This window comes from Pipistrellus kuhlii, unplaced genomic scaffold (assembly GCF_014108245.1).
Source record: "Pipistrellus kuhlii isolate mPipKuh1 unplaced genomic scaffold, mPipKuh1.p scaffold_m20_p_3, whole genome shotgun sequence".
In the NCBI taxonomy this organism is placed as follows: Eukaryota; Metazoa; Chordata; class Mammalia; order Chiroptera; family Vespertilionidae; genus Pipistrellus; species Pipistrellus kuhlii.
In genome coordinates, this window is record NW_023425529.1 from 129,757,455 (window position 1) to 129,770,015 (window position 12,561).

The 12,561-nt window shown below is 33.0% G+C and overlaps 1 protein-coding gene and 1 non-coding gene across 2 annotated transcripts in view; both read right to left on the reverse strand.

Moving 5' to 3' along the window:
• The window catches only part of DACH1 (dachshund family transcription factor 1), a 425,048-nt gene that overhangs the window by 332,345 nt on the left and 80,142 nt on the right, over positions 1–12,561 (reverse strand). The window lies entirely within an intron of this gene.
• Positions 6,549–6,643, reverse strand: LOC118731050. The gene has a single exon (XR_004991751.1). It is a non-coding gene; the product is annotated as a small nucleolar RNA SNORA4 (small nucleolar RNA).

A 12,561-nucleotide genomic window follows, 5' to 3' on the forward strand; every position in this document is an offset into this window, starting at 1 on the left:
AAATCAGAAACCTTTGCCAGAATGATCATATGTTAAATTTCCTCTCAGTGGAGATGTAACTCCGCTGTAAAATAGTTGAATTAAAAGGACACGTGGAACCTGTTCAGGACCTCAGGTTGGTTAGAGTTTTGTCCCAATATGCCAAGGTTTCAGGTTCCATCCCAGGTCAGATCACATACAAGAATCAACAATGAGCCAAAAACCGGTTTAGCTCAATGGATGGAGCGTAGGTCTGTGGACTGAAAGGTCCCAGGTTCGATTCCGGTCAAGGGCATGTGCCTGGATTGTGGGCACATCCCAGGTAGGGGACTTGCAGAAGGCAGCTGATCAATGATTCTCTCTCATCGATGTTTCTAGCTCTCTGTCCCTCTCTCTTCCTCTCTGTAAAAAATCAATAAAATATATTTTTTTAAAAAAAGAAGAATCAACAATGAATCCGTAAATAAGTGAAACAACAATGAATCCATAAATAAGTGATATAAAAAATATATCCCTCATTAATAAAAATAATACTTTAAAAAGGTCATAGGGTTATTTAATTCAAACCCACTTTTACAATAAACCAGTAATTTTTGAACCATAGTACTAGTACTTACAGAACTCTAGAAAGTAGAAGTATGCCATTCTAGAAAGCAGAAATAACTCCCCCCTTATAACAATGAATCAGTAAACTATTATAATCTAAATTAGTGGAAATTATCGTTTGTGATAGATAACTTAAAAACAATTAAGATGTAGTGCTGGTAAATGTTAACTATATGGCTTACAAACTTATAAAAAGAATGAATGAAATTTTTGTAATTTTCCAACTTCCTATCTCCAAACCACACACACACACACACATTATCCCACCAGTATAAATTAAATATTAGTTACATAAAGATAAAAGTTGTATAAATGTGGATATTATCTCTATGGTTGAGGATAAGTAAAAGTTTAAGAAAACTTATAATTTTGAAAGGCCAACTGAATTATCAAAGATAACAAAATTCACAAAAACTAACTAGAGTTAACAACAAATTGTCCCATTTTAAAAAGTATAATTTAGGGTAGTTTTCAAGATGTTTTTCATTTAATTTTTCTGAACAGTATATGTATTTTTATTCTGAACAAACCATATAATAATTAGTATTATAATTTAATCTCTTTATATAGACTCATCTTCTCTATAGTATACTTGGCCCCCTTGCCTACACAGTTATAGGAATATGTTCTGGTTTGATTTTTTTTGTTTTTTGTTTTTAAGGGAACAAACCTTCTCGTTTAAGTAATTAAGATTCCTTAATTAAACGTACTAAGGGCATGGACAATGAAATCTTTATAAATCTGTGAGCATGCCTAAAAGCAACAAAATCACACTTTTGTTAAGCGTTTGTGTGTATTTTGCACAATTTTTAAAAGTTTAACCTCTGTAGATCAATGTGCTTCCTTAAAAGACTTTAATAAATTAAAGTGCAGAGAGCTTTTTTTCACCAGGCAGAAAAAGCTGATGAGACAGGTTTAGTTTAATCTCAGGCAATAGAAGTCATTAACCATTCTCTCAGGGATTAAAATATAGCTTGCCCTTTTCTTCTCTCACTTATCATTAGCATCACTTTAATCTCCTAGCGTTTCACACTGCTATTTTAATCATTACTTACTGCCTTTTGACAAGTGCAGAACATGCTTTTTCTCATTGAGGCAATATCCTGGTTTTAGCTGACAAATGTAGGACATAATGTAAAAATATCAAAGTGACATCTCTTAAACACACCTTCATCATAAAAATCTCTAAAGTTACAATATTCCTTTGTCTAACATTTCCATGAAAATTATCACTTGAAAGATTTATATCTTAAACAAAGGGGAAAAGTTTCTTCTTAAAACAACAAAAACTAGTTTACAAAAAATATTAAACTGTTTATGTGAGATCCAAAAATGTGTACGGAAGTATTGTTCTTTCTAAAACAGTCAAGAACTTCCAAGTATTTACAAAAGCAGTCTGTTGTTTTAAAATAACTTTAATAGTAACATATACAATATTGAAATGGCTACTCCATTTGATGCTTTGTAATCACATACATCTTAGGTTGAAGCAAAACAAAATACTCTCAGGATTATGCCTAATTCTATTATCTTAATAATACTCACCACTTCTCCACAGATCAATAAGTATTATATAATACTTGAGAGAAAATATACATGGAAATAATAGTTACAGCTATCGATATATTAATATATATCTTCTGAAAATCTATTGCAAGTGTTACAACTGAACTTGTTTCTACATTTTCTAAACTGTTATTTTAGTTAAAAATAAAAACCATATGATGTTTATTAATGTTCTTTTATCTCATGACATGTAGTTTAATTTATGCAATCTCATTAATCTATTCTGCCTAAATCTGAAGTGGATAACAAATTTAGCATAAATCTTTTGGGATTTAGGAATTTAAGTTTCATATTGTCTTTAGATATAAGTATTAGAAATAGGAATATAAATTGTAGCATCTTTATATTATTCCAGTTTGACTCCAAAGTAAACTAATGAAATGTTTGGTAATTAACCAAATCTGACTTTTAAAACCAAAGCACCAATTTTTGGTAATGATCACTCACACTTGGCCCCAAGCCCTTTAATCTAGTCCATCTGTAATGATCTCATAGTACTTTCAACCATTATTTAGCTGTTAGAAGAAAAAATATGTCTCACTATATGTTTCGACAATAAAATCCCTTCTTAAGCTTTACAAAGCAGAACAATTCATTATTTGATCTCTTTCCAGGTTCAAAGTCTGTCTTATTACAGCACTTCAAAGAAATATGTAATCAAAGACAAACAGCTGTGAAAACAATCTTTTATTACTTTATTATCATTGAGGACATATCTGTAGAGTAAACCAATGGAAATGGCATACAAATAATCTCTATTATGTTTGTTGTTTTGCATTTGTTCGCAAACTGTGCACATTTATCTTTAAAGTTTAATATTATTTCCTATAAATAAGAGTAATGGAACAGTCCAGTCACCCTATTGTCTGTCAAAAAAAGCAACACTCACACACACACACACACACACACACACACACACACACACACAAAAGTAAAAAAAAAAAAATGACAACAGCAAAGAGTGAGCTGCTTTAATGTCAAACAAGTGTTTTTAAAAAACAATTTTTCAAAATGATATTCAGTGATATGACTCTCTGGGTTAACATTACTCTCAAGTAAAATCATATTTTCTGATGCTTACATTAATCAGTGAGAATTTCAAAATTTTTCAAGTACGAATTAGTATACATAACTAAAAGTAATACATCAAATGTACCACTTGCCCTTTATTTTGAAAACAAACACAAAAGCAAGCAATTACTTTATAAGACAGTAGTTGCATTGCCCAGTTTATTCCCTTATGTTATGTACCACGCAATAATCTGGTCATGTCTTTACTTCTTAGAATGGAGGGTTTCTATCACTAACATGCAAATAGACTGGACCATGTAACCTAAAGTGTCCCTTGGATGGGAAGACTCCCTTCATCTGCAAGTGTCAGAGTGGAAGTGAGGATGTTCTGCTGCCCATTACAATACAGAACATGTGCAGGCAGAGGAAGCAAGCATCTTTTGAGGTCACACTATAGGATAGAAACCTTACCAGTCATGTCATTGTTCTGACACTGTCTCTCTGAGGAAGGCATCCCTGTCCACATTTTATAGATGTGGAGTATTAAAAAGCTGAAAACCTTTAACTCACTGCTGGGTTAACCTAATTCTAAAATCAACTTGCACTTTGTAGGAGACCCAGCGCCCTCCATTCTAGAGCAAACTTTCCAGGCACTGGTCCTCAGCTGCTCCTGAGGCAATGCATGCTAACAAACCCAGCTCTCCTTCAAAAGACTCTAAGGCATAAGAGGGGGCAAAATGGGTCACTACAACTCTCTACAAAATTAAATTGGTGATTCATCAACAGAGGCCACAATTAGAAAGAGCATTGTCTCTAGGTCTTTACAAACATATCCGCTAGGCCAAGAGAAGGAAGTGTGGAATCTATGCTGTTGCTCTCATTAAAAGATATGGCTGCCCTGGCCATTGTGGATCAGTTGGTTGGACATTGTCCCTGTGCGCCAGGAGGTTGCAAGTTCGATTAAGGTCTGAAGGGCATGTGCCTAGGTTGTGGGCCTGGTGGGGGTGTGCAGGAGGGAGCCCATGGATGTTCACTTTCACATGGATGTTTCTCTCTGTGTCCCACTCCCTTCCTTTCTCTTTAAAAAGAAAAAGTCAATAAACTGTTCTTTAAAAAAAAAAAGGATATGGCTGAAGGAAGCTGTAAATGGGCTACCTCACACTGACAAACTGAAAAAATGGACAGACAACAACCATAAGCATGGTGCTATGGCCATAGAGTCAAACCAGGTAATTAAGTCTAGGACATGAATTTTAAAAGATAATTGTATGTCCACTTCATTTTATGCTGTCTTAGTATAATCATGAAAGTTTTATTATATTTGTACTGATGTAAAAGCCTCTTTCTATAAACATAGATGGATAAGGACATGTACATACATACACATATTCATTTATACAAAAACACACATTTATTAGTTATGCTATAGTAAGTTATTTATGTAACATGGTCCTCAGTTGAAAAAGTGATTCTGAATTGAATATAATTATGCAGACATTTGTCTATTTTAATAAGGATACAGGATGGCCACTTAGAGAAAGGGAAAAAAAAGAAAGCAAGAATAAATAGTATATAGAGAGGATTTAATTAAAAATTTTGTTGCAGGTAAACTGAGCTAAAGTAATATTAGCATAAACATTATATTCTCTATTTTACATAACAATATAAAATACAAAATTTCTAGAGACTGTTCAGCCAAGTGAAGGAATAATATAGGAAATGAATTGCTTTCTTGAAACCCTGATACTTCATAGTACAAGTTGGTTTGGTTTTCCTGGTTACTAAATAAACAGTATCAGAATTGAAAATGCATTTAATGCATGACTCAATTTCCATAAAAGTTAATTTCCTGACTTTTCAGTTTGATTGCATCAGAAGTTATTCAGTAAAAGAGGGCAAAACAAAGCCAGTCACTCCTGCTTTGAAATAATTAAGCAGTAATTTGACCAAACATTTCCTTCCTTCCTGTGTATTTGTCAAAGTCACTATTGCACTTCAAATCTTAGCAGAAATATTTTTAATGGGCACAATCAATAAGGGAAATAAATAGCCCATAGTAAAATATTTCGCAATCAGTGTTGGCAACACCACTATAAGACCACTTTTTACTGCTATTTCTAGGATGTATTTGAGAAAAGCTTGTGGTTTTCGGGCTTTAGAATGATCTAATTACAGAAGTGAGAGTAACCATCACTAATTTTCACACACAAGCTCAATATATAATTCAGTTAATTAATATGGGACAAAAACCTGTGGAAAATTAACTAAATAAGACAGTGTTATAACTTTAAATGTTACTTTAATGCAGTTAACATATTGATTTTTAAAATCAGATTATTTAATGCTATTCCAGAAAAAAAAGAAATGTCAGTCTTTGAATTTCGAGGGCCCCAGATCATTTGTCTTTATTAAAAATCTATCCATCATTCACAAAATTATGTGAAACTATCATGTATAGACTTTGCCTTTTAACTATTTTGAGAGCAACTTTTTACCTATGATTTCATTATAGAATAAAATTAAAAAGTACATTCCAATTCCCCTTGCCCAGACTGAAAAACTGGTATTTATTCTGCCTCCCAATAAATCCTGCTATTGTTTTCACTTTGCAACTCAACTAACTTTTTTTTTTAGTTATTATCATTCACCTCTGCTAAATGACTTCTCATCTGACTTGACCTGTACATCTTGTTTTCCTTCATCACTCCCCATTCCCACTCCATCTCAGAAATCTCAAAGCCTTTTGACCTGTGATCCAAGCATCTGATATGGACCCTCAAAGCTCCCAAGCATTATTTTTCTATCTTAATGATCAACCAAAATTTTACTACAGATTTTCTCAGCCTCCCATAACTCTTGTTATCAGTCTCTTGACCCTCTGCTTACAACAATCATCCGATGGTTATTTTCAGGTACACTTCTGGAGGAAAGGTGAGCTCAGAGAGCATCTGTGTACACATTCTTCCAGGAGGCAGTGCCTTGTAGTGGAGAGAGCCAGACAGTCAGGACTTGTAGCCTGTCTCCGTCAAGCAGCTTTGTAACTTGAACAATGAGTCTCAGTTTCCTCAGAAATGAAATGGAAACAATGATATCTATTTCATCAGGATATTATGAAGATTAAATGGACATTTTCTAATTTTTCATGGTACAGTGTAGGTGCTAATCAAACTTAGTATCATTTCTCCTATGCTAGGAAATTGTGTGCCAAAAAGAAGTATTCTCAACTACAATATCCTAGTTCTTTAACAATCCACGTAAATCCATATAAAGGACAGCATCTATATATATCCATCATTTAAAACACAAACATTAATCCAAACATGTGGGTTGAGGTTACATTTTTCCTTTAATTGTTTTTTTGTTTGTTTTTTTATTTGGTTGGTTTTAATGTAGGCCACAGAATAGAAATGGGCTATATGTTTAGTGATATAACCCACTGTGGAGTGTGGTCTTTATTCTCCCAAAGAGCTTAAGTTGGTAAGGGGTTGTATTTTTTACTAGACAACCTATAGAAGACTTGCAGATCTCTGCCAGGTATTTAAAATTTTAAATATTTATGTATAATATTTGCCCTATATGACACATTGATTGTCAGTATATATGAATTATTAAATTAATTTATTATATAATAAAAATTTTAGAATGCAAAGGGTTCTTATGAATTAATTAGTTAATCCTCTTGGTTTACAAATGAGAACCCTTCATTCGAATAGATTGTTCAGCCAGTAACAGTCAGTAATAGAAGCCAAATTTTTGACAATGCATTTATTTTTCTATTTTTAATACTTTGATTTTTATATAACTCAAATGCAATATTAAAGATATATATTTTACTCATCTTTTCCTTTGACTATAGAGCAAATGATAGAGAAATCAACTCATTTGTTTTCAAATTTTCCCTCAGTGACTAATGAGAGCACTCACTAGTTCTTTAATTAACAGTCTATGGATTATAGTTCTATAATGTTGACCAAAAGTCTCCAATTTAAAAAAAAAGTTAAAGTTGAAAATTTTAGTAAAAATCCTAGCTTTCAAATGGCATAATTTGTTTTTTATAATAAAGTTTAATCATGATTAATATTTATTCTTATACTAAAAATTGGAATCTGCAACTTTTTCTCTATTATGTATGTATGCAAAAACCATCTCTCCCTTAAGATACACAGCAACATTTTCTGAGAACTGTTTATATTTATCAAGTCTATGTTTAGATTTTATTCTAAAATACATAATTTGGAAACAAAAAATTGCCTGATTATAATCCTTAAGATTATTATTCTAGGAGGAACACTGGTCTAACATGCCTTTTATTTGTTGGGTGATTACTAAAGGAAGGTAGATAGTATATACTGTATATATATATATATATATATATATATATATATATATATATATATATACAGTACGAACCACCAGGGGGCAGAGAGTTGACTGGTCGACCAGTTACTTGACATGCAATGACCACCAGGGGGGCAAAGCTCTGATTGGTAGGTTAGCTTTCTGCTGGGGTCTGGCTGATCAGGACTGAGAGAGACAGGCCAGACACACCCTTGAACAGTCCTGCATACCCTCTCTGGCTGGCCAACCTCCCACTTTCCAGCTCTGATCATACACCAGTGGGATCCCTTGGCCTGACCTGTATTCTCTTGTAACCCGGGACCCCTCGGGGGATGTTGGAGAGCCAGTTTTGGCCCGATCCCACAAGCCCGGGCGATGGACCCCACTGGTGCAGGAATTCATGCTCCAGGCCTCTAGTTTTTAATAATGTAGAATTGAAACTCTCACATGTCTTCCATATTTATCAGGTTATAATATAGGCCACAAATTTGAATGCCTCAAAGAACAGGCAGTGAACAACCAGATCTCATGGGAACTACAGTGAACCTGCACATAAATCTCACGGAGAGTTGACAAACACTGCTCACCTCTAATCAATTATTGCCATGTCAACACAGAGACCAATTTTCTAAGTTTCTTATATGTACCACTAGTACAACTCATGATTTTTATTTGAAATCTCCATTCTAAAATTGGCTTTTAATTCATATGGTTGAAAAAAATGTCTGGACTGAATATAGCAACCTCAGTTTACTATACTATAGCTTTTTTTTTTTTTTAGTTTTCTGACACAGAACACACCTTTGTTTTCTTTATTATGGATCTTTCTATATTTTTTAAATGTTGAATCGGATCAGATCACACCATGTTCAGAAAACTTCAATGGCACCACACTACTTACATGGTAAGCGCTGATTTCTCCATTAGACCTTAATTTCTCAATAAACTATGTCCCCAACATTTAAACTATCACTTCATCTTCAGTTTCTTAAATTTCAGGTGAAATGGACAAACTCCATTCCTTTCTTTAGAAATGGGATTTAAAATTTTTCTACAAACAAGAAAAAGATTAAATTTATTTGGTACCATATTATATATAAACAAAATCAAGACCTCTGCTCATATTTTCCTATCATAAAATAGACAGAGGTCCCCAAAATGTAAGATCAAAGAATTTAAACAGTAAGTCTTTGGAAGTTGAATTAATTTAAGAAACATCCACTGAGCTGCTATGGATCAGGTACTGTGTTAAGTAACCAGAATATATAGATTATAACAGATAATACCTGCTCTCCAGATATACAGCTTTTAGTAGAAATGGAATAAAAGAATAAATAGTTACAACAGATTATAAATGATGGGTCTGGAATTTAAATATTTTTCTATGGTATACCTAGAAATTAGAGAAGAGAGAGTTTTACAATAAAAGTATCACTGAAGCTGGCACTTGAAGAATGAAAAGAAGAAAATGTAAATGAAAGATAAAAATGTAATTTACATTATATCGAAGATTTTTCTTTCCTTTTGAGAGGCATTTAAGTGGAGACAAGATCATAATAACTCTACATAATGTATATTTGTATACTTGGCTCTTATACTGGAAGAAACAATATAGATTTTCCAAAGTAAAGTAATAAAACCCAAAGTTAAAATAAATATTAGCATTAAAGTTAAAACTTAAGGACAACAGTATAATGCATTTGAGTTTTTATCATAGCCTGCCCTTCATGTTATTTACTGAATGGCCTGATCTTTGCTACTTGTCTTTGAGGAAAAAGAAAGGAGAGAGGAGAGAGAGAGAAAGAGAGAGAAAAAGAGAGAGATTAGGGATAGCAGTGGGATTTTTTTGATGGATAGTTGAGTAGGAAGTAGAAGAATTCATGGTTGGAAACAGCATTGGATTGGTTCGTTGAGAAGAGAGTAAGGAAGAAAAAAGATGTTAGGAATTTGAGTATGAGAAGATAAGAAAGATGCTGAGAGGAAAATGTGAAGATACCTTTCTAGAGGTTGGAATTAGGGATCTTAGTTCTGACCACGCACTCCCATTAGTAATCACTGGGCCTTTCAGGCTTTGTGCAATGAGCTGAACCCGGTCAACAGAGTCTTTTCAACTTTATTGAAAAGCAGTGATCCAACACATGAAGTGAAAACATCTCCTTGATACAAGACTGCACAGAGCTTTAAGAACACATTAACATTATAAGACAGATATGATTGTCATTAAAAACAGCATCAGGAAGCCTATGTCTGGCTTTATTATCTTCAAATTGGTTAGTAATGTAAGGAGAACCTTCTAAAAACTAATTCAATACTTAATATACATTTGAACACTGGACACTTCTTTGGGTGAGTTTTAGGATGATGATTTTTAAGTGTTTACAGCAATCATATTTGTGTGTTAACAGGATTAAAAAAATCTTGAATGATTCACCAGCAGATGTCATAGAAAGACATATTTCCATGTTGTTTTTTTCCAAATTAGTGAAAAGTAAAATAATAGACAAAGATATACTAGGAGTTCTTAATAATTTTGAGGAGTATATATGTTTGAGGATTCAAGAGCTAATTGTTCCCTTTTTAATTTTGTGGTTTAAAATTCTCATATATATTTTGCAACTGTCAAAGTAAAACTATAGAATGAACTGAATTTTTAGATAATTCAAAAGACTCAGCATATTTTATGTTCCATGAATCCCATTATATATTTTTAGAAATACTTCTTAAAGTTTCTCCTTTTTCTATTTATCATCATCCTACTTATTTATTTCAGAAAAAGGAAAAGTTGTCAGTTAGGAGTTAGACATTGTTGAAATCTTAGAACAAATCTAGATAATTTAGCAAGTGGCTCTTCTACTTACCAGTACATTTTATTATGACAGAAATTCTCTGATGAAGGTTAGGGAGCCTGGTTATTTTTTTAAAATAGGTCAAGAAATGGATCAGAAAATCTACAGGGGATTTACCTCTGTTTCTAGTGCTTCATAATGACAAAACTTTCTTTGGCTAATGAGCATGTCTAGATGAATTTAAGTATATAGAGAAAAGGGTAGAAGAGAACAGTAGTCTTTTAAGAGAACTGATATAATTACAGCGATTGAATTCAAAAGATTGGAAATAGTTTGAGAGGAGTAAGAAATGACAGATAGGCCTCAGTTTGATTAACCCAAATATACTCTCTTTTCTTATGTGAGTGGATGTAGATCTCATGAACTTAGGGGAAAACAGGGCATTTTGTGTACCAAGTCAAACCTAAAATTATGAAATTCCTGACAACAAATCTTAGCATATTTGTTCTGTTTTTATTCCCATTTATATTTACCCATTTACCAATTTTCTATGCACTGACTTTCTGAAACAATGATGATTGAGTACCTATATGGAATAGACACTCTTTTGCCTACAAATTGAAATTCTAGTAGTCAAAAAACATTTCAAACAAAAGAAACTGGAATTCAGTACAAACATACTCTTTACACATAGTAAATTTTTTATTCAGTTACTTGACGTCACTATTACGAAGCCAACTATTGTGCTAATGAATAACTGCTTGAAACAAGGCAAGTGAGAATATAAGGGGGTTAAAGGAGAAAAATAAAAGAGAGAGAAAACAACTTATAAATGGAGAAGTTAACAAGGCAACTGGGCCTAACATACGAAGATTTAGGAGTAAGCAATAGGAATACTATTAGTCCTTGAAAAATAAAATACATGCTTGAGTAATCCATAACAGTTGGAATGACATGCCATAGGTTTTAAAAGCCACAGTTTATGTATATATAAATATAAAACATTTAAGACTCAGACAATAAACAATCATTGTTGTGAATGCAGATCAATAGAACTTCCACAGTTAAGATACTTCGAAATTTGAAAAATGTTAAGTAGATTGCTATTATTGCCTTGCATCCCATCAGGATGAAACTACAGAAAGTGGGAGTAGACATGGCAGCTATAGCGTCAAAGCCAGTTAAAATGAAGTGTACTTTGTCAGATGAGAAGAAAATTAAAATATTCATTTCAGATCTAATGATTCAAGTATATTGCTTGGATGCTCAAAAAGTCAAAATAGAAACTGAAAAGATCAATATGATTAGATCTGTAGAACTTAGCTGAAAATGGCATAGAAGTCAATAGTTAATACTAATTCCAGAAATAACCTTGGATATATATTGTAATCACATATATGGATTGACTTAGAAAGAACACTGGAATGACTAAGACACAAATTAATAACTTTTTTCTCACTGGTTATTATTAAGTCTAACCTCCTTGACCTGAAGACTAAGCCTCTCAGATATTTAAAATCTGTCATGTTATAAACTGGGTTATATAAAACTTCTACCAGAATATCAGGAAGGAAAACATTCAGGCTTTCTATTGTTTCTTCCTTTTGTTGATTGTGCATGGTAAACTGACAATACTTATTTAAACACTTTTTTTTTTTTTTTTTAATCTGACCCTTTTCTTCCTGGACCAAGGAATTTTCTCCGTCACAGAGTAATAGAGCTTGAAAACTTCAGCATCAGCAGGGAAGGCAGGCACTCCTTAGCCAGCCACTGTGAGAGAGAGAAAATGCAATTAAGGTTCCCACCAGGGAGAGAGAACTAAACAAAACCTGCGTCTTCACACAAGAGCCTTTCTCTTCAATGCGAACTACAAGGCCTCAAATCTTGTTGTGCGATGCAAGCATTTAGGACAACACACTTTCAGATTTTCTCACAGCAGATCAAAGTAAATAATGCAAAGGCAGCAAACAAAAGGGAAAAATCCAGTGTGCCTACATTAAAAAGAGATTACAGGGTACTTACAAGTGATTGAAGGAATAGGTGACATTTTAAAAACATAAAACCAAGTACACAGAGCAAATAAAGTCTAGTTGTGTTATTTTAACTAGAGTAACAAACTACAAATGACTTGTCATCAGAGTGAAATTTAGATAAGGTAATTTGACTTTATTTTAGTACTTTCTACACCTAACAGAATTCCTATTCTCATCTCTCCCTTTCTAGATTTTAGGATTTTCAAAGCCTAGAGACAAGATAACTGAGATAGGGAGCCATT